Here is a 23,457-nt window from a genome sequence, read left to right on the forward strand (position 1 = left end):
CCAGAGTTTTGAGTTTTTCTTAAACAGGGTTCAACTGCTGACACTACACAGTTACATTGATGCTCTGACCAGCTGGTACAGGTTTCCGATGCACGATACGGCGAGCAATATACCAAACACACAGGACCTTCTTCTGGTGCAGTACTGGTTTCGACTGTTTTGGGACAGGTTGATGGGATGGTAACCAATGGTGACGGCTCCGTGGAGCTTCGTACAGGACCCACTTCTCATCACATGTCAACACATCTCATGTCAACTCATCACATGTCTCCGCCCAACTGTGAAACATGGCGGCGGATCGGTGATGCTGTGGGCCGCCATATCATGGGTCTCATTGGGTCCTGTGGTCACACTTAGCGGACGAATCACTGTCAACGATTATGTCGCAATTTTAGGAGACCACTTGCATCCTATGTTCCGGATGTTGTTCCCGGACAATGACGCCATCTTCCAGGATGATAATGCACCCATTCACACAGCTGGCGTTGTTGCATCGTGGTTTGAGGAACATCGGGATGAAGTTCAACACCTCCCCTGGCCCGCCCAATCTCCAGATCTCAACATAATTGAACATCTGTGGTCCGTCTTGGAAACACGACTCCGGTGACGATTTCCACCTCCATCCTCTCTCACAGAACTGGTCGATGCCCTGCACGAGTAATGGTGTAAAATTCCACTTGCTACCATTCACGACTTCTATGCCTCCATCCCACGTCGCATCAAGGCTGTTCTGAAGGCGAAAGGTGGCCCGACACTATATTAATCTGGTAGGTTGCAATTTCGTTCAGGTGTTTCCATTTTTCTGATCACCATCTGTATATATATGTATATATATATATATGATTTTTGTCTTCAATCTATACTAGTCTTTGGCCAGCAGGGGGCTTCGCACCCAGGCCCCAGCATTTGTTCGGCCTACGGCCTTGCATCTTATATGTATCAGCCTTTGCTTCTTAATATTCTATTTAATCACTCGCAATTTATTTTTACAGTAGCTTTTGCTTTGTTATTCACAATGTATCTACTTACTGTATGATGATGATGTTGGATTCTCATTTTCGAAGGTTACTGTTTATTTGTTATTTCTAGTTTTCAATTAAAAAACATTCGGGATTTTTATTCGACGAGACCTCTGGCATACTGCCAAGACAAAGTTTGATTATTTTTCTTATAACTTTGTAGTATTTCCACACTACCCCTAGGGTATTCTGCTATAGGCACAGTTCTCTTTAAATGCTGGCTTTTGCTTGGTCATGGCTTTTGTAATACCAAGTAGAACTTAAGTGGTATTTGTGAGTGAGTGAGTGATTTTCAGTTTAATATCCCGTTCAGCAGCGAGGATATATATATATAAGATGTGGACCTACTGATTAACGTGGAATCTGAACCACATGAGCTCCCGCCGGGAATCGAACCCGGGCCTCCCACGTCAAAGACGCTAACGCTAATCGCTTAGCCACGAAGAAGCTCTTAAGTGGTATTTGTGTCTGCGCAGATTTCTCCCATCATACCGCTGAAATCAAGTTTGACATGAGTTTTATTTGAACAAGCACCAAAATTCCTCTCAAATAAAAGTTTAAAGGGATTTTTCATTTGGGCAAGCCCCTTACTACCAAGCGTAAACGAAACGGGATTAATTCTTAAAATTGCTCAAGAAATTCACCTCTGAATGATTACAATTAATTGAGGTACTGACATCCTATATAGTACACGCCATAAACATTACATATAAAAACCATTTAAAACAAATAACATTAAATAAAATTAAACAATTAACACCAACTGTCATAATGATAACGTAAGATAATAATCATGCAGATTAACACTATAATATGTGTGCGATATAAATAAATTAGAGAGGATTTTTCAATTCCCCATAGAACCCCACTAAAGTTGAAGATATTTCACTTTGGTGATTTACTTACGTAACGCTAACATAAACGTACAAGCATACCGAATTTCAAATTTTTATTTCAATTTCAAGTACCTAAAATATGAGATTATAGGTGCAAAAAATGTCCCCCCAAAATTATATATAACATGGGAATTTCTTCATTCCTCCTTTAGACTCCCCTAAAAACTAAAAATATTCACTTTTGGAGTTTTTTTCTGTGAGTCAGTTCCGAAAAGCTACAATCATGCCAAGTTTCAACTTTCCCCGTTTACCGGATGTACCCGTTATTTTAAGTCAGAGAATAAGTGAGTTCATGTAGTTTTGTACAAGTTATTGTCGTATATAGTTAGGATACGGGAAGCATTTTCAAACTTGAACGACCAACTGAAAAAAAAACATGTAAAATGAAGATAAATAAGAAGAAAACCAAAGTGATAAAGTGCACAAGAGCAGGACAGGAAGGGGCAAACGTATGGCTAGAGGAAGAGGAAGGCTTCGACCTCTTAACGTCGAAGAGATTAAGACATTTCCCTATTTAGGAAATCTAATATCCTCGGATGGAAGAAGTGAAAAAGACGTGATTTCAAGAATAGCACTAGCTAAACAAGCAATCGATGGAAAAACAAGACTGCTAACATCAAGAAATGTGTCGTTGGACGTTCGAAAACGGGTTGTTAAGATTCTGGTATGGAGCGTGGGGCTTTACAGATCAGAGACGTGGACATTGAGAGAAGCTGAAATATCCAAGCTGGAAGCATTTGAAATGTGGTCTTGGTGCAGAGTGCTGTGTATATCATGGACCAAAAGGAAGAGGAATGAAGACGTACTAAAGGAAGCTAATGAAGGACGGCAGATCATAAAGATAATAGAAAAAAGAAGAAACAATATACTTGGCCATCTTATTCGGCATTCCGAATGGATCACTGTGTTGATACAGGGAAAGGCAGAAGGAAAACCAGGAATAGGAAGACCAAGGATAGAATATCTAGATGCAGTTATGAAGAAGAAACCATATCAAAGTATTAAAGAATTCTCTCAGGGAGAGAAATGAGATATTGCTTTTCGGATTGCTCTCGTGGTAATGCCAGTAATTATCAGACTATTTGACATCCATCAAAAGTCCAGTGAATCGAGAACAGAAATTATTCTTTCGCTAAGTATTTTCAGAACTGCATACATCAATGAATTACTCGGACATCAAACATTTATTTTCTCTCGAAAACTAAGGAATTGTAATATTTAAGATGGAACAAAATTACAGCATAATTATAAGACTATAGTTTAATTCCGAATTAATAATACTCTTCTAATGTGAACAAAAAAGTAAATATTTTCCACATTACCTGAGATCTTATTCAAGAGTTTACTTCCAAGTAAATTTCAGTTTGTCTGAGATGCATTGGACAGTAGCCGGTTTTGGTTTGCTTCGACTCAAAGTCCAGATACAACTATATTGACACAAACATGTTTTTTGGTATGAATCTTCCCGGTAGCAAACGGATTTCTGCACCCTCATATTCTCAGATCTAATATTGTACTTGAATTGCTTCGCCAGAAATGCCATACTATTATTATTACCTATATCGTTTATTGCATCCGAAATTCCGAAGAAATTTAATAAAATGAAATATATATATATATAAAAAAATTCTGAGAGATTTTCTTGTCACATTGACATTCATAGGAACACGTTCATCTAATAAGTTTTTCACATTTATAGCTCTAAGAAATAGATATTGTTCACCACATACACACACACACACACACACATATATATATATATACTTTTCGGGTCCTCATCTAGAGACGCAAACTGCACTATGTGGCAACGTCGCAAATAAAGAACCATAGATTATATCTACCAATCCATCAAATAATTACGTGCTAATGGTTCCAAGTTAGTATGCGATGTTGCCACATTAAGAAAATTTTGATTCCGTTGAAGGAAGCCCCGGAGGGCATTTCATCATATAATATATTCGCTTTATTTTGACCTGTAGAATAGTGCACTGTGATCCGTGGGCGCCATTTTTAGAACACCCAATAGATATATAGATAGATAAATATATAGAGTTTAAGGCATCTAAAATCACCACCTGAAATACCGAAATAACGAGAAACGCTAGCGATATACGTTTGCGATAAACAGCAATATCAGATTAGGCTCGTCTAACGAAGATATGGTGTGATAGCAACAAAGGGGGGGGGGCATTGGGCAACAGAGAAAAAATGAATTCTTTGCAATGAAACGATAGAATAAACCATAAATAATATAGAAATACAACGCCGTTTATCTCATGACTCTACTGCACATAGTAACGGAGATATGGCCATGGAATAGTTGTAAGTAGAAAGACAAGTGATCTACTTGACCGCTAGTACTTCGGTATGAATAAGTCTTTACTGGTTAAACCAACTCTCTGGTATCGAATTATCCTGTTTCAATTCTATTTCAAGTTCCCGGGACAATAGAGAAGTGTAATCATGTTTTCGTATGTTTTTGGTACTTTCGTTTCAACCAGTTCCTCAGAGTCCTGTGGGAAATATTAAATGTATATACATGCAGCACATGCGACTTCCATGTCCGGCTGGATGGCCATCAGCGCTTGACCTAAATCAATTTTACACCATTTGGCAAGAATGGTTTGACATTCTCTTACGATCTAAAGCAGAAAATACACAAAACATGAGACTTTGTGCATCTCACAGCCAGTTTGGTAAAACAGAATACATTTTTGACACAATTGTTATTCTATATTAACAGTTAAATGGAGCCGTGTTATTTTTAGATATGATGGAGGCGTTATTCCCGAAACAATACACCAAATTTAAACCTAAACAAACGGTCATGGACAAATTATCTACGTCTTACTCTTACGTGATGATCACCCTATTTACGTAGATATACCATTAGTAACATTTAAAGCTTAATGTTGTATAAACAGGACGCTTACTTTTTTTTGACATGATAAATATCTGAGCGCTTTTTCTTTTTTACTTACGTATGGCTACTAAATCTACGTTTATTAACATCTTTCTCTCAATTGACACCTGATCCGTCACTGTTTCTTACATGCACAAAGACAACAAGTGTCACTGCATACCACACAATTGTGAATGGTCCCCTTATGAAACAAATGTTCATGGAGGCAGGTTGAAAAGTTTAAAATAGCACTATTAACCCGCAGGCATTATTTTCCGAAGTTACGTTAAACGTCATCGAAATTGGCACCCAACAGGTAAGCAATCCCGTATATATATATATATATATATATATATATATATATATATATATATATATATATATATAAAATCTATGATGCATCCCGGTAGATTGATCAGCAATCTCAGTATCTTAGACGTTTTATTTTTCACCCCTTTTAACCCTCATACCGATGAGGCTTGAATTTGGACTGCAGTGATACCTGGAGCGTGACTATTTATCTCAGTGACCCGACAAAAATATGCATTTCACACTAATATCGGTAGTTTTCAATTATTTTTGTATACCGCTCCCTCTTCACCCTGTAGGGGCGCTAATTGGTACTGAACGTATACTTACACTATTCCTCTCAGCGACCCCAGAAACTAAGGATTAAGCACTAATAACCACCATGTTTTATGATGTTTACACGTCCCTCCTTCCCACAGCCCCTAGGGGCACTAAAGGGTTTTGCTCATATTGGGAGATCTACAGAAGGAAATATATATATATATATATATATATATATATATATATATATATATATATATATATATATATATATATATATATATATATATATATTCATGAAAGCAGGAAAGAGAAAAATGAACATCCAACCCTGCTTAGAAGATGCATTGGCACGTGTCGAATCAGCTTGTTTGCTGTGCGATGTTTTGTCTTCAGGCGAACTATTGGCGATCGACTAGATAAGAGTCAAGAAAGAAAGAAAAAGATATGCTTATTTCATGGAGATATGCTTACTTCTTGGCATTAAGTGTTTGAAAACCAAAACTGTTTTGAATATTCATTTTCTAATTTCCATCATAAGAATAAAGGGAAATGTTAATTCTCATATATAAGCAGAAAGAAAGAAAAATATATATTTCACACAGATAACACTATAAAATATTCTACTTAACTACGCTTTGGCCTTGTGTGTTTCAAAATTGTTCAGAATGTTTTTCCTAATTCCAATAGAAAAATGATGGAATAAAAAGAGTTGTTAATTCCCATAGAAAAAGAAAAAAATATAATTACACTTATTAAACAAAAGGAGCAAGATAAAATATTTCAGTCTGCCTTGACAATTCCAAATGCTTAGAACTATTTTTTTCCTTCTGCTCGTGAACACTTCATATCTTCAAACTAATATTAGTCTTGAACAAAACACTTTTCAATAAACATAAAAATCTTATAATTTTAAACCTAATAGCGTGTCCACGAACCATGATTATCCATCACAACATTGATTCGAGGAGGCATTGAATCAATTAGCGACGAAGGAAGACAGGAATGAGAAATGAAGGAAGTGGACTGAGACCTGTACATTAGGTGCCATCCGGGCATTTGCCTGGTATGAATGAGGAAAACTGAAGAAAAACCTCACTCAGAATCAGTGTTGAATTGAGACTTTTTCACCCGGGGGGAATATGAACTCCTCGGGGGAGGGGAGTTTGGGTGAAGTAATTTCTACATTTTGTGATTGAAATTTTGAGAGTTTCTCCGGGGGGGAATGAATTTTCTTCGGGAGAGAGATTCCCCCCGGGCTACCCCTGAATTCATCCCTGCTCAGAATGGCTGGACTGAAAAAGCTGTTACACCTTTTCGACCAAGTGTCCCCGTACACATAATGAATGAAACATCTTATTTCTCAACACTTTCAATCAACAGTTTTGTTGGAGCGTTTTATATGAGATCTGATCCTTGATTATTTAATGGAAGATGAAAATGTCTGTGTCATTGTCCATCTGAAAATAAAATTTTTCGTTTGGTGTGGACAGCATAATATTCAACTACAAAGTCTTTCTTATCCCTGTTACCTAAGGGTCTTCTTCCTGTTACCTAAGGGTTTTTTTACTATTTCCTTCAAGACTAAGCACGATACTTCTATAACCTCCTAACCTCACTTATAAAGAATTTGTGATCCAAACTTCCCCCTTAAGAAAGAGAAATAATGAAACCTCTTGACTTAAACGATTGAAACAATATTAGTGAAAATTTGACGAGCAGCAATTACGCAATAGATGATTAGGATATTTTAAAAAATCCTATGCGATAGTAGAGATGCTACAACTATATGATATTTTACTTGAAATGTATGCCCAGTAAACGAAACGTTATAATACTGAAAGCTGATACACATGGTATTTTCTCATATGTGTGTTATTGTGTGCAGAAAGTAATGTTACTGAGGAAACGACACAAGACGACATCGTCCAATAGAAATAATAAAACCTTTTTGAAAACGAAATTGAATCTCCATGATACTTCACGAGACGAGAGAGACCCCCGTCCTGAAAAACACTAGCAAAAACCACGAAGTTTACGTCGTTGTTGATAATGGTATGTATGCGTTTCGAATATAAATAACCTCACAACTATACTGATGTAATCGCAGTTCTCATTCTTGATATCTGAGCATTTGAGATTAAGAAATAAGCGTTTATACCTTGTTCAGAGAGATTATATGTTAAACCCTGTAGCTGTAAGAGGTTCTAGAAACAAAGATAGTTAAACAAAAAATGCACTGTTTCTGGGTATAACTGGGTAATACTTACTGTTGTCTGGGTTTAAGAAACGGCTCTGCGAACTGAAGGTATTTTAACAACCGGTTCTAGCGAACCGGATGAATAGCACCACTGGACCGCGGGGAATTCCCTCGTAATTGTTAGAGTGCTCGTCTTCGACACGGAAGACCCGGGATTGATTCCTGGTGGGAGCTTATGTGGTTCAGATTCCACGTTAAGATATAGGTCCGCGTCTTAAATTTCCTTGTCACTGAACAGAATACTAAACTCCAAATCAATCCACCACCCAACCAATCGACGTCGGAATCGGAGCGCCTTTCCGTCATAATTAGAGTTAGACCAATAATGCAGTCTTGAATTTCCGATATCACTTTTTATTGTTCACTCCTCAATTACCTGTGAGTAGATCATGAGTATTTAGGTATATAAATTAACTATAATATGTAATCTGGCACTTGTAAACTACTATGCATGAATTATTTGTTTTCCTCGGAAACAAATTCAAGTATTGTTTTTCTTCTCTGTCTAAAAGCACAAGGCTTAACATTGCTTTACAGCAGACATTGGCTTTGTTTCGAACAGCCACTTACAGACCTCACGTGAAAGCAGCAAGTCTCTCGGAGAAGTTAACTCACGTGAACAGGGTTGGGAATATTTTCTCCTCTTGCCCGGCTGACTTATTTCTTTCGTGACTGTACTTGAACTTAAACGGCATCGGTGCTGTCACCAACTAACTTAGCGATTCCGAAAACGATTGATTCGACAGAAAGTCTTTTTTCGATTATTTTACATGTCACACTTCCTCAACAGCCGTGCTGGCGGAAGTTGAACTTGGACTTGAGCGTCATCGGGAGTGTCATGATTTACTTCAGCGACCCAGAATAATATGAATTCGGTATTAATATCGACCGTTTTTATTATTGTTATAAATCGCCCCTCCCACTTCTCTTTGAGTACTAGGGAGGTCTTACCCCCACTGGGAGCTGAACTTAAACTTAAAGGGCACCGGAAGTGTCACAAATTAACATAGAGACCCCGAAAACTATAGATTTCACAGTAGCTCGATTGTTTTCAATTATTTTATATGCCATCATTTTACACCCCCAGGGTGGTAATGAGGACTGAACTTTCACTTAAACGACAAATAGAGTGTCACTATTTATCTAAGAGACCCCAACAACTATTGATTCAACAGTAATATCGGTTGTTTTTGATTATTTTATATGTCCCTTCCCTCTCCCTCTAGGAGTTCTAGATATTCGTTCTTCCACTGGGGGCTGAACTTAGAATTAAACGGCATTGGGGTTGCCACCAATTAACTTAGCGACGCTGAAAACTATTGATTCAACACCAATATTGGTCGTTTCCGATTATTTTTCATGCCAAACTTTCACCCCCTTATTAGGTGCTAATGGGGCTAACGTTAGACTTAAACGGCATCTTCGTGTCACGATTCATCTTAGTGACTCGAAAACTATGAATTCGGCACTAATATTTGTCGTTTTCGATCATTTTTATCCGTCAACCTTTCTACTCCCATCTGGGTGTATCAGGGATGTTACCCCCCACAGTACTGTTTTCCATACTGTCAGTAATATATATACCAAGTTTGGTTAACATTGATCCATGTATTCTAGAGGTATGCCGGAACATGCACACACAAATACAAATACATGCGTACATACGAATGTATATATGTAAAGCTCCATGTAGCCAAACGGCCAGTGTCTCGTCAGTTGCTTGACGGAGTTCATAAATTTCTGTTTTAATTCATCATCATTAAAAAATACATGGGAACCACTTTCATAGCAAGTAGGAACTCTGGTGTAGAGAGACAAAATAAAAGTGATAAGAGTCAATATGCTGACCACACATCACTTACTGCCCATAACCCTTTAAATATTGTATTGCCTGGGTGTGTATTGTGTTAACTTTGGGCGTAGTGAATGCAAGTTTGGAACAGTGCCTTGGCTTATTGAAATTAAAGATGTTTATCTACGATGTTGAAAAATGGATCAACATTCAAGCACCTTTTCATTACCGTGCCTTTACAAGGTAAAACCTTCTATTTAAAGTGGAACTCGAACCACAACTTCGGGTCTTATTGACAGAGAATCGAATCGGGAACCACGCATACAGGAAGCATGTGTGTTATTCACTTGTACACTTGACCATGAACTACCTATAAAAATTTTAAAATAAAAAATAATTTATTTATAAATGTTTCAGATACAGAACTAAGTCCATTTTACACTGAAACAATGTAACAAAGTAAATACCTCTATGACCTCTGTGACATACTAGACAAGAATGAAGTTCGGGCTGTGATAATTCGAGACGCTTTCAAAAAGTAAGTTCCAAAAGTACTGCAAAATGGCAAGATTGGTCAGAGCGGAATGTGCTTGTGCAGGATTGGTGGAGAGGCACTTAGCTATAATCTGGCATGAGTGCAGTTGTGTGGACTCAGAAGTGAGAGCATTGTGGTACGCTAACATGACTGAGCGCACACGGTCTCCTGCCGAGTGCAATTGTATGAGTGATAATCAGGTAGTCTCCACGCTAAGTACCCGTCGGCATGAGAGATTTACCGGCTTTTGTGTGAAATGTATGGACCGGATGTTATGAATGAAGGTATGGTCAGAAGATGGTGCACACAATTTACAGTAGCCAGCACTAATAAGTACGACGAACGCCGCAGTGGCGAATGTCCATGGTTATACCAGAATTGTTAGAAAGAGTACAGTGACTTCCATCTGTCACGCCATCTCAATCGATTTCTAGCCGGAAAACATTTCGACAGGGTAGCTAAGTAGCAGACAGTTGTAATATCCTGGATCCAGCCCTTAACTGCAGAATTCATTGATATAAATGTTGATGGTCTGTCAAATGCTTCAATGAGGATGGTGCATATGTTGGAGAGAAGGTTGTTTATTAGCAGCTCACAGGAATAAAATATATTTTTCTCGTGTTCGTCTTTCATTTTACAGTCCATCCTAAGTTACTTTCTGAATGTGTCCCGCACATTTGAAAACAATTTTACAGAAATTAAAGAAAAGTACGGCATCTCCTGTTTACATTTAACATAGCGATCAAGTTAATATGTATAAAATGTACGAATAAAATAGGTTAAATGATCCTGTCCTTCCAGGACTGAAACCAGAGATGGATTGGGTCAGTGGATCAAGTGGGGTCAAGATTTGTGAGTGAGTCCTGGATCAACAGGACGTCGTCCACTACGATCCACTATCCATCGTGACCCTTTTTGAACTACCGACCCACTCTGCTCAGTGCATCGTAGACAGCATCTGAACACTGGTAAATTTGTCTACGTTTTACTTTCGAAATCTGTATTTTTCTTTATTTTTCATTTGTTTCTATTTACTTACCTGAGATGAATATATCTAACAAGTAACACTTCCGAAGTGTAACACTCCGATTTTGATGAAATTTGGCAGGTACATACTACACATGAAATAAACGAATACGTGTTTGTTTTATTTTCTGAGGAAAAGCGGTTTTAGGGTGCAAAAGCCCCCACCCAAAATATTGAAAGTTGATGCCCGAAAGGCAAAAAACAAGTGAACCGAAGTCAACGAAATTGTATACATATTTTGTAGACATAAAAGGAGGGAATACGAGTTTTGTATTTTCGTGGAAAAAACGGTTAGGTGGGGCACGGACCCCTCCAAATCTTTGATCACAAAATATCAAAAGTGCTAGTAACAGTATGTCAGATGGGTGTAAAGGGCATGAAGAATTGCAACGAAACTTTGTGTATGAACAATACGCAAAAATAAACGAATACTGTCTTTTTATTTTCTGTGGAGAAACGGTTTTAAGGGAAGAAAGCCCCCATTCAAAAATTTGAAAGTTGACGCCCGAAAGGACAGAGGAGGTGAACCGAAGTGAATGAAATTGTGCGCAGATATTGTAGACATAAAATGATGAAATACGGGTTTCTTATTTTCCTGAAAAAAGAAAACCGTTTAGGTGGAACACAGACCCCACCAAAACTTTGATCGTGAAATATCAAAAGTGCTAATAACAGTATGTCAGAAGTGCTTAAGGAACATGAAGAATTGGAAAGACTCATTGTGTAGGGACATACACAAAAATAAACGAATACGTCTTTTTCTTCGGAAAAACGGTTTTAGGGCGGCAAAGGCTTCCACCCAAAATTTTAAAATTTGAGGCCCAAAATTTAAGAAGAAGTGTACCGAATTAAATGACAGTGTGCACAGATATTGTAGACGTAAAATGAGATAACTGGGTTTCGTATTTTCCTGGAAAAAACCGTTGAGTGAGGCACGGACCTTCTAAACCGTTGACTACGAAATATTGAAAGTGCAAATAAGCATGCGTCAGAAGTTCCTAAAGAATGTTGAAAATTGCAACGAAACATCGTATAGGGACAATTTGCAAAACAATAAATGAAACGTGTTATACTTTGTGCGGAAAAACAGTGTTGGGGCCTAGGCCCCATCCGAAAAAAAGTAAATATTACCGTAATAGCACTGGAAGGAATGGACCGAAGCAAATGAAATTGTGTGTAGATATTATATAGACCCTATGTAAAATAAGGCCTTTCGTGTTTCTCAAGTGTCCCTATCTGTTTTGTTTCAAATTTGGCACATCAACAGCAAACTGGAAATAAATCGACACGTGCTTTTGTTTATGCGGAAAAACATTGTAAGGGTTAAAAGTGCCTCCTGAAATACTATATAATACGCTATACTGTTTGTGCTTGTAGTTGATGTGCCAAATTTGAAGAAATCGGATGGAGACACTTGTGAAACACGAAAGGCCATATTTTACATACAATTTCATTCGCTTCGGTCCACTCCTTCCGCCACTCAACGCTTCGGTCCACTCAACAGCATTTTTCTTTTCAGGAAAATACGAAACACGTATTCCCTCATTTTACGTCTGCAATATCTGTGTACAATTTCATTCACTTCGGTTCACTTGTTTTTTGCGTCTCAGATGTCAACTTTCAAAATTTTGGCCGGGACTTTTGCTCCATAAAACCGTTTTTCCTCAGAAAATAAAAATACGTATTCGATTATTTTATGTGTAGTATCTACCTGCCAAATTTTATCAAAATCGGAGTGTTACACTTCGGATGTGTTACTTGTAAGTGAAAAAAATTTAGGCACTTTTGGATATTGATATTTGTGACTGTAGTAATAGCAATAAGACTTACTACTTAGCTTTCGAGACACAGTCGAATTTTACATTTTTTTCCCTTTACGTTGGTCTACTTTACCTTGGTTTTCTTACTTTCAAATCTCATCCTATTTTCCACTGAAAAGTATTTATAAAATTCAACAAGAAAATAATTATACATGATAATTAAATTGAAATCCATCATAATATGGTCCATGACAAACACTTAACCATTTTATATGATAACGATTAAATGCACCGATATAGTAACAGAGCGGTGCTTGAGTGATTGACCGTAGAAATTCAAACTCCGATTATAGTGTAGTCAAAATAAGGTTTGAGGTAGGCATTTAGAATAAAAAGATGGGATCTTCTGGAATTTGTTCGTGATTCCTTTCTCATTAACCTCAAGAAAATCCAAAAAAAAACTAGCTGCGGGTTTTCCGCCATTTTGAATAAATAGTCTGCCACAAATTCGTTAGAAACATATGAAGGAATTATTTAATACGAAGAAAAATATATTTAGTGATTTGAGACGGCTTTTCATTGCAATTTCCGGTAAGTACCAATAGGTTTGGAAGTTCAGCTAGTTTAATAAATAGTTCGTAAACAGTGGCGTCAACAAGGGATTTGCAAGAACTCTAAAAGTAGACTTTCGCGCTACCTTTCTGTATGTAGACCTATGTTTCCATTGAAATTAGTGTTTGACATAAACGTTTTAAAAAGACGATGAAATCTATTGAAATATATTCTACTGGTGTTATCTCGCAAAAATTCCAGTTTCGGGTTTTCCTCCTTTTTTAAATAATTCTACTCCAGTGCAATTACGACAAAAATCGATCAAACTTAACGTTTTTTTTCTAATAGATTAAACATGTTAGAGTATGTTATATGTATTGATTTTATCCTAAAACAGTCCCAAAACTTTAGTTCCTGGTTTGCCGCCATTTTAAATAAGCAGCACGACATCTTGAAATTTTCCCTAGAACGTAGTTTTTGCCTTATGGCTCCTAAACCAATAAACGTAAAAGTATTGTATTATTCTTTATTTATTATACTTCTAATATTATAGATTACATAATAAGTGATCACTTTCTCCGCGTTGGCGTTACTTAAAGTTCAGTGTACCTTAGAGTTTCATTTATTAGTGGTTGGAAATATAAATTAAGGAAAAAATAAAAATGGTGATTTAAACAAGGGGTTAATTATAAAACATGTAGAAAAATATACTTACCGGAATTATTTGAGATGCATTTTTATCCAATTTACAGCAAATACCATCATATCCTGTTTCATGATTTTCACTATTTCACTATTCGCACTAGCTTTTATAATTGTGCTTAGATTCTTCTGCGCATCTATTAAACTGCTAAAGTTAAAAGTATTGTAGTTATAAAAAAAAATAAGACAATATACACTGGTCACCACTTGAATTATATACACCTACCTAATAGCGTTCAACACCACCTTTCGCTTTAATAACGGCAGCTACCCGCCGCGGCAGGGACTCCACGAGGCGCCTGAAGTGTTGTTGTGGAATCTCAGTCCATATATGCTGAAAAGTCTCCCACAGAGCTTGCAGGTTAGTTGGAAGAAGGTCCAAAGCCGAAGGCGCCGTTGCATGGCGTCTCAGATGTGTTAGATAGGATCGAGGCCCGATGACCATGTTGTGAGATCAGAGGAGTGCTCATCAAAACAGTTTGCTGCCATCCTAGAGCGGTGGGTCGGCACATTGTCCTGCTGCAAAATGAGGTCACCACCTGGATGTAGCAGCCGAGCAAAGGACATGACATGGTCGTCCAGAATATCGTGGTAGTGTTTACCTGTGAGAGACTGTGTTACACGTGTTAGGAGACCCATTTCAGTCCACGTAAACATGTCCCAGATGAGAATACCATCACCACCGGTCTGCAGAGTTCCCTGCTGTTACGATAGATAAATTTCCTCTTGCGGTTGGCAACGCACCCTTACTGGTTCATCTTCATGTACCAATGTGATACTATCCAGGCAACCTTATCCCACATTTCCATGGTCCAGAGGCAGTGTTCCTTTGCGCATGCTTGACGTTGTTTCCTGTGTTGTGCTATCAGAAGGGATACTCTCGTGAGTAGATGGCTTCTGTACCCCATGGCGAACAGGTGGTTGCGAATTGTGTGGCTGCTAACACGGTGTAGTTGTCTTGGGTTGAGCCTCTCCGTGATTTGACGCACTGTGGCCCTTCTATCGGCTGTTACGGTTCAAGCCATCGGCGTCTACCCCTGTCGTCGACACTTCCCTGACTGCGGTAGTTTGCCCATGTTGATGCAGGTTTTCCGCAAGTCAGGTACTCACGATACACCCTTGACACAGTTGCCTTTCAATATCCGAGTGCCGCAGCCACTTCCGAAATCGAGCCACCCAGTCGCCTGGCCCCTACGATTTGATCAGAGTCAAGTGCACTCAGGTCCTTCGTACTGCCCATCACACACTGTACTGACACGGATACCGAGAGAGGGAGTACACGGCAGCAGCACCCTATATGTATTTCATTCACAGCGATGTATTTCATTCACATGTACTGGTGGAGCCTCTGTAGGGCGGTTTCTACAACTGTCCTGCTGTTTCTAATTGAACTGCTGATCAGTGTATATGTCACCGTAAAAAGCCTTGCGATGGTAAATGAACTCAAACTAAAGTTCTAAACATACCAGTGTCGATGGCATTTTGCAGTTGAATGTCCACAGTTTTCGTCAACTTCCTTCTCAAAGAAGTTGGTTTTGCTGACAGCTTCATCGTCACTACCTTCATCTGCATCTTCAATTAAAGTAGTGCTATTACCAGATCCGTGTCCACTACTCTGCCCACAAAATGATATACAATCTAGCTCTCTTCTTTTGCACCAAAAATTGTTTTCGCAGATTGCCTGTCAGACGCATGCTGTAAACATTAACAAATCTCCTGGAACAGGTTGCTCAAATGTTGTTACAGAAAGAAGACAATCACCACAAATTCTTCAGAGCCATTCAGTTGGAGTCATCTTTTGATTTTTCCACTGCTGAGCTTGATAGAACACATGGAGACTATGCTGTTTCGCAGCAGCTGTTGTTGGAGATAGTACTGCAATGTTGAAAGTATCACTAATGCGTTTTTCGGATACAATTGTTTTGTACATGCAGAATCTTGTACAATCCAGATTTTCTTTCTCTGCACATCTATATAACGCTAAGAACATTTTTTTTCTACAGCAGCTGCCGCATCATCAGCAGATGATATTAGGTTGTTGAAAATATCCATTTCTCGACGCAATTCTTCATTGTTTTCAATATTTTGTAAGCAACTTTCTTCCCTTTACTATGTCGACCAGAAGTTGTATCACAACCAGTGAAGGCATATAGAAATAAAATGCAGTTCACCATAATCTCCCAATGCTCTCTGAAGTTTGGTATTGCTGTATATCTTATGTGGTAGCTTCGAGCCAGGAATAAATATGTAAGTCTCAGCTATTGCCAGTGCTACCATCAGAACAAAAATATCTGAATCTTCTCCCACTGTAACTGGCAAGTCAGATTTTGTAAGATTTGTTGCGATTAACACAACTAATGTGTCTGGATTAGGGCTGTGCGATATGTCGATATATAGATATCGTCGATATCGATATCAGCTTATGTCGATAATCGATATCGCAAAAATATTGACGTCGATATTATCGATATTGTCGATATCCAATATCGTCGATAACGATATTTAAAATTGATATCAATGTTGTCGATATCATATTCATATTGTCGATATTCGATACTGGTGTTTGACACTGCCTCGAAAAAAACCGCGGCGGGTTTTGCTTTATATATATATAACGCTTTTTGGCTCGCGATAGCAGCTGCATTTACATTTCTTAACCGAATGAAACTAAACTGCACGATACTCGTATGAGGCAGAAAAATGTCCCGTTTCATGAGTTAAATTTATGTAGGGCTTGGGGACTATGCCCCCCCCCCAACATTTCATGTTAATATTTAATTTTATTTGTTGACTTCATTTCTTAACAGAATGATACCAAATTTACACAGGATTAGTATGGGTTAAAAATTTGGTTTCTTTTGAAGATAGTCCAAATCGGCGGTGGGGTAGAGATGTTTCTACGTCTACTTAATCCACCTAGATATTGTATATTTAACTTACATTATAGGCTGCATTTCTTCACCCAATCAAACTAAACTTGTGCAAAAATTGTATTGGGCAGAAATGATGTTCCTTTCGAAGATAAAGCCAAAACCAGTGCAGAGCCGGGGAGCTATGCCCTCCAAAATATTTCTCATCATTAACATGGCTGCATTCCTTAACCGAGTCAATTTGGTATGCTCACTACAATTGAACCACTGATTGGAAAAAGGGAATAAGTACAATTTTTTGCGATTTTAACCTGAAATAGCAGATGTGTTCCTTTAAGATAGTTGCATCGTTGAGTAGAAAATTGGAATGTTTGGGCAACTCTATATGACCAATGTAGAAGACAAAATCTCTCGCTGATTAGAAAAAGGGAATAACTACGTTTCTTATTTCCTTCTTACAGTCACTACAGGACACGACCACAACTGTGAGACTGTGTGTAAGTAGACAACCATCAGAGCCCTCTGCTTTCGTTACGATACTTAGCCTTTTTGCATTGCACAATCTATGGAGAACTTTTTGCTCCAATCAGTTACTGATTTACATGTTTTCAGTGATACAAGTGGTGGTCAAAACTGCAATCATTCAATGACATGAATGCTTTTCAGCCTGACCGTATCATAACGGTTCCCACTATACACCAATATTTGCCTGTCAGAGGTCACAGTTGTTACCATGTGACCGAAATTTTGCTGTAATCAAACCAGAACTCAAACGACACAATCGCATTTATTTACCAGCACAGTATAACCACATGATTACGAATGCAACAAATACTGATCCTCCATTTCAGGTTTACGAAGTTGTCAATGAAGAAATCTTAGATTTTAAACATTGGTGGTAACCGCTTTAGAAATCTTCAGGTAGCATTGTGGACAAAACAGTGAAATTCCAAGTAAGTAAATAGAGACACTGTTTACAAAGCAGAATCTCCAGGTTATGTCCAAGCTCATAAGTTTATCAATGGACTAAGAACTGATATTTTTCGATTACTCAAAAGTAATGTCACAAAAATTGCACTGCCAACGTCAAAGGCATACGATTGGCAAGTCTCGATCAATCAGAAAAAGATCAACGATTCTTCACAAATCATCAAATACATACCTGACCAATACAAACAGTTTTATAGGATGATTTGTTCATGGAAAACCACTGATCAAGAAACTGTAGAAGAAGAAGATGCAGACGGATAGGACCCTATGTAAACCCATTCTACTGTGACAACGTATTTTGCTACGTATTTTGTTCAGTTGTCTATTGTATTACTTTTCTTGCTGTACGAATAACATGTGCTGTACAGAAAAACGAACGGTGACAATAAAAGTGTTAGAAGCCTAATATGCGTGATAGTTCGAATACATATATCCAAGATTAACGTACAACATTGCATTCAACATGTACATTTTCATAGCTTTCTATCAAACTGCACATTACACACCCTACACACAATTACAATTGCACCCAACTTTAATTGATTGGAAAAAGGGAATATTTTTTCCATTTTTAAGTTTTTCCAACCAATTCCAGGACTGCAATACAAGATTCTTCTTGTTGTCTTAGTGTTTGTTAGTTGTTTTGCTACAAGTAATCAATTATACACTTTTTGCAACAAATACAAACAACGCCTCTAGAAGGTTTTTTAGCGTTATTGAAAACTTAGGTCTGATGCACTTATTCCCTTTTTCCAATCAGTGATTCAATTAATGTTTGTGTTGTATTGCCATTGCGAGTGAAGAATCAAATGCCAGTGCTAATATTTGCTTAAATCTAAACAGACAGAGAAACAAGAATTTACTCGTTTTCTGTGTAAAGTAGCAATTTTCCGTTTATTTGTATGTGGTTACTAGATGTAAGTTGAGTCACATAACTCAGCCCACTAAAACAAACAAAACCCTCCATTCTGCCATTTCACTACACAGACCTACATATTCTCTTTAGGTAGTATCAACACTTCTCTATTTCTTTACAAGTATTAGAATATGCATTATTAGGTGCACTATTATTAGGAATGACTTCGAATCTTTCTAAATTGACTTCATAATCAAAACTGAATGATGGTATAAGACGTAAGCTTTAGCCTAACTTTAATGAAAACATCAAGACTTTTAGATATGAGTTTGCACAAAACCAATAACAAGAAACCTCTCCAGTTCATGTGGGAGATGTCACGTCTTTGCGTAAAGCTATTTAATACAAAAGATTATCAATTTAATAATAACATGAAAGAGGTCTCGATTGATCGCGTGTTTTTTTTAATTGAATATAAAAATAGAATACTACAAAAGAATAAGTCCAAGTGTTAAATTTGTAAAGCCAAATTATTAACTTAGAAGAACACAAAATACATACATCACACACAGAGAGAAAAATGAACAACAACTGTCTTGTTTAGAAATATGCCAATCAGCACTGAGTTTTCAACTAGAAATGTATGATGCATTGAAGTTCATGACACTGCCATTTAGGAACGAGCTTTTTTTATTCATGGAAAGAAAATCAGTTGTTTCGGATGTTCTGCACTAAGTGAAGTATGAGCATCTGTTACGATATTTCATCCACAACTAAATACTCTTTCTGATAGAACGTTGTTACCTACACAAACACTTACGAGCCAGAAGAGCTAATTTTGGGAAGTCACTGTCATGAGATTTCCTCCAGTGAAGGAGGTTTTCTTCCATATCTGTAGGCAGTGGTGTTATTCTAATTTTTTAACAACTGGTTATATATATGAGAAAGAGATAGTAGATGGATACATAGAAAGCTGTCTCTCTCCCTCTCTCTTAGGAAGCAAATCACATAAGATAGACAGAAGCAAATTTTTCACTGGATGCCACAAGTGACAAGTAGAGACCTACGCAGCAACCTAATATTAGGTGTTGAGACGAAATTAGGTAGCACTGCAAATATCTTGGAAACGAATTATCCAAAATAGATGTTTGTCAACAAGTATTGGAAACACCTTAACCTAGCAATGGATCAACAATTGTTGATAATGGTATGTATGCGTTTCAAATGTAAATAACCCTCACCACTGCACTGATGTGATCCCAGTTTTCATTCTTGATATCTAACCAGCCCATTTGAAATTAAGAAAAAATCGCTTATACCTTATTCTGAGAGATCATATATCTAACCCTGTAGCTGTAAGAATTTCTAAGAACAAAGCTAAACAAACTGAATCTTGCTCGTTCTTTGGTATAACTGGCTAAAATGTATTATTATGTCTAGGTATAACAAACGGTTTAGCAAACTCGAAATATATTAACAACCGGTTCTAGCGCACCGGTGCGAACCAGCTGAATAACATCACTGTCTATAGATGGCACTGAAAGGTGTGCATCGATTTCCAGTTGCAGTAGGGCATCAAATGATTAGCACAAAAGAGAAAGGGGGATTCCCGGATTTTGTTTTTGTTGATCGGGTACGTCATTCGTCCATCTCTGAAGTGAAATGAAATTTTTGAGTTTTACGTCCCACGCTTATGCCGGTTAGGTTAAAGGAGACGGTGATAATGAGAAATGAATGAAAATGGTAGAATGAAGAAAGTGAGAAGAAACGGGAGTACCCCAAGAAAACTCATGTAACGGTGTTTGTCCACCACAAAGTTCACTTGGCAGGAGCAGGGTTTGAACCCGGGACCTCATGCACCAGACGTAAACGCTCTACCACTGAGCCACCGCGGCCCCTATCGTCCATATCTGGATCAAGTATTGTTTGTGCGTGAGCTTATAATACAACACACGCACGTGTTATGTTATAGAAAGAACTTCTCTCTCTCTCTGAAACGCATACTGCCACACGTGGACATTCACAAATGCACATACATGAAATAAACCTACGCACAAATAAAACACGCATATTCTATGTTACCCTGTTTCACTCTCATTATTTAAAAATGGGGAAAAAATTAAATGACTATTTTTATTAACTTTTTCTGAGGAAAGAGTGGTGGATTAGAAGGAACACAAGTCTGTTTTCTGTGACTAACAAGTATTCTGAGATACCCCCATTGAAACGTTTTGAGACCAGATTGTATATATCAACATGAATAATCAAGTCCAATCAATATGTTGAATATCCATATTTGATGTTGTCGATATCAATATTGGATTTTGTCGATATCGATATTCGACATTGTCGATGTCGATATTGTTGATATTTGATATCGATATTGTGGTTATCGATATATCTATTCGATATTAATATCAGAAAAATATCGAATGTCGATATCGAAATTTCGATATCGCACAGCCCTAGTCGGGATGTACGGTACAACCAGATTTCTCGAGATATTTCGTCAGAAGTGATATCAATTCGGATTTGTTTTGGTGTTAGAAAGAAATTCCTGTTGAGATAAACGAACAACATGGATGTTATTCTCAACGATTGGTGTATTCATAGTTTCTTTCTTCATGTCCAGTGTTTTATATCCTTTACGCTAGGTCCACCGCCATAACAATCAGATACAATACATTATTTACCATAGTGTTTTGTGATAAACCTCACATATTGCTCATATAATTGGCCACAAAAATTATGGAAAACCAACAACTAGAGTTTTGGGACTGTTTTAGTATAATATCAATACACAGAACATTTTCTAACAGGTTTAGTCTTTTTTTAATAGATCTCAATAAATTTCATCTTTTTTAAAACGTTTATCTCAAACACTAATTTCAATGGACACATAGGTCTACATACAGAAAGGTAGCGCGAAAGTCTACTTTTAGAGTTCTTGCAAACCCCTTGTTGACGCCACTGTTTACGAACTATTTATTAAGCTAGCTGAACTTCTAAACCTGTTGGTACTTACCGGAAATTGCAATGAAAAGCCGTCTCAAATCACTAAATATACTTTTCTTCGTATTAAATGATTCCTTCATATGTTTCTACAGAAATTGTACGCAGTCCGATGACGTTCGAAGCTTCATTGCGCATCTGTGACATAGTATATAGTGACAATATATACATTGTTTTAAAGCTTATGAAATTTCCAACAACTTTTATTCGAGCACTTTTTTCCATATTTCTATTCTGTTAGGTTGTATGGGGCAATGAAAAGAATATGTCCTCTAATACAGATCCCGATTTTTCACTTTATCCTAAAGTTATGGAAAAGTGGTTACTTGCAGAAAAGTGATAATAACTTGTTACATTGCCTATAATATTAGAAGTATAATAAAGAAAGAATGAACCTTCTACGTTAACTAGTTTAGAAGTTATGTGACATAAACTAAGTACATGTTAGAAATCCAAGATGGCAGATTATTTATTCAAAATGGCGGAAAACCCGAAACTGGATTTTTTGGAATTTTCTGGAGGTTAATGAGGAAGAGATCACGAACAAATTCCAGAAGGTTCTACCTTTTTATTCTAAATGTCTAGGTTTGGCCCATTTTTTATATAATTTGACTGGACTATTAGTGATAATTTTATAGCCTTGTTTTATTACAAGTGTGAACTCTTTATTCAGTTGAAAGGAGGGCGTGGATCGTGGGTTAGAGTTTCTAACAACGGGTTTTGGCGGGTGGTGGGGCAGAGTGAGTCATGGTGGGTGGTAGGTCATGGTGGGTCGTTGGTCACTGTGGGGGGTCAGTGGTCATGGGTCAAGTTTTCACTGACCCACGCCATTTCTGACTGAAACCCGGGGAGTCTGGCACTAAAAGAACATACGTTAGTTACTACAGCAACGAGAATAGCCATGCAAGAAAGCGCAAATGTATGGTGTTATTGAATATGAAATCAGATACTAAACTTGGGCAGTTGCCGTTTTAAAGTTTGTGGCTTTGTTTATCTTGCAAATTTTTCTTCAAATTTTCACTAAGTTGGATCCTTTTCTTTTAAGTATATCGCGTTTTCTTGTCCTTTGTATCACTGGTACTATTGGTACGCAATACTTACGTTCGATTTCTGATGGAAACTCGTATGATTTATGTTGTTCCATGTGAAATAATAGAATAGTCTAAAATTAATATTGCTACTTAAAAGAACCGTTAAACTTCATATAAATAATCATAGGCAATTGTTATTCCTTCAATGAAATTTGAAACTCTAGGTAGAAAATAATACTTTCATGTGTGATTTTATGTGGTACGAGTCATGTAAAAACATTGAAAAATTATTAGGTATGTATCAAGTGCAAATTTGGAGAAAAGCAAATGACCTTTATTGATTATTTATATAATTCTTTCAGTGCATCAAATTGTTTTCGTGAACGAACATGACATGTAAAAAGTCGAATTTGGCATATCAGCGAAAAACATAATGGCTTTGAAAAATTGTGTTCGCAGATCAAATCGAAAAGGTCTTCACCCTATTTCTAATGTTGAAAACTCTATTTTCCATTGTTTAAAATGAGAATTCGCGCGCCAAATTCTTGTCCAAGGTTACGTCTATGGGCATCCTATTTTTCGGTGATTATTCCTCAACGGTATGTCCGATCGGGACATGTGACCCCTTATGACACTCAATGCGGGCTCTCGAATCGTCATGTGAAATTTGGTGGAGAACGGTTC

Source organism: Thermobia domestica, chromosome 17 (assembly GCF_964235325.1).
Source record: "Thermobia domestica chromosome 17, izTheDome1.hap1.1, whole genome shotgun sequence".
NCBI lineage: Eukaryota > Metazoa > Arthropoda > Insecta > Zygentoma > Lepismatidae > Thermobia > Thermobia domestica.